Source organism: Neovison vison, chromosome 6 (assembly GCF_020171115.1).
Source record: "Neovison vison isolate M4711 chromosome 6, ASM_NN_V1, whole genome shotgun sequence".
Lineage (NCBI taxonomy): Eukaryota > Metazoa > Chordata > Mammalia > Carnivora > Mustelidae > Neogale > Neogale vison.
In genome coordinates, this window is record NC_058096.1 from 102,060,473 (window position 1) to 102,061,803 (window position 1,331).

The following is a 1,331-nucleotide window of genomic DNA, read 5'->3' on the forward strand; positions in this document are numbered from 1 at the left end:
ACAAAACTGTGCCATCAAATCATTGCCTGTTGGCAATTAACCCAGTCTTTAACTCCCTTTCCCTGGGATTGGGTGGAGGGCTGAAATTCCAACTTTCTAATCATCTGGTTGGTTCCTCCGGCAATCAGCTCCTAGGGAACCTAGGGGCTTTCCAAAGTCAAAAAAAAGACATCTTGATTCTTTATCACTTGGAGACTTCAAAGATTTTAGAAGCTCTGAGAAATAGATAAAAACCAAATAGATGCATATATTTTTATCTTATATTATATGTATTATATATTTTATATATAGATTTCTTATTATAAATCACAATTTCACAGGGACACAGACCTTGGAAGCACAAATTCCAGCACAGGAAAACTGCTATGTGCCTTATGACTTTAAAGATCATAAAGATCAGTCTGAGTAGGAAGCATCCAGAAAACTTCAAGAGAAAGGCCATACGTTTCCTACCACAAAAGAAGGGTTGGATGAAAGAGCCAGCAAACTTTTTCTGTAAAGAACCAGACAGTCAATATTTTAGGTTTTGTGGGCTACACAGTATCTTGGCAACTACTCAGTTCTGTAGAACTGAACCATAATAACAGTCACTGACTACATGTAAGATAAAGGGCATGGCTGTATTCCAATAAAACTTTATCTAGAGTAACAGATGGCAGGCTGGATTTGACCTGCATGCTATACTTAGTCAATTCTTGGTTTATACTATAGATTTAATTACAACCCTTTTAGTCTGGTTTCAAGACCTTTCCAATTGGAGTGAAATCTACCTTTTCAATATCTCTGCACTTCTCAATAGGTAAAAGATATTGAGAAAGGGTTTCGCTTGAGTTCTATGCCCTACATAGAGAAAAATCAGCTTGGCTAGAACAGAGGATTCTGTTGCAGAGTACAGAGACTGAAACATAAATTTGGGTCCAATGGCAAAGTGCCTTAAGTCTAAAAAGTAGGGGATTTCTATCTTAACCTGGTCATGGAGAACATTCAAGGTATTTAAGCAGGAGAGATATTTTTATACGGTTAGTATCTTCTTTCAGATCAAGTTTTTGTTTTCTTTTTTAACCTCAGAGAGGTCAGTAATACTTACTACATCTGTGATAGACATGGAGATGGACCACCCAGACACCCCTTCATAGAAGGATTTGCTATCCAGTTGGGGATTATAATCTACAGCCAGGCTTCAGCTATCAGTTCCTGCAGAGCCTGCATTTATTCGGAAGATGGTTTATCCAAAGAAAGCCCTTCCCAGAAAACCTATACCTGATAACTGAGAGAGGCAGGGTAAAAAGTCCTTTCAGAGGGATTTGCTGAAGGGCAATATTTGTTGTGAA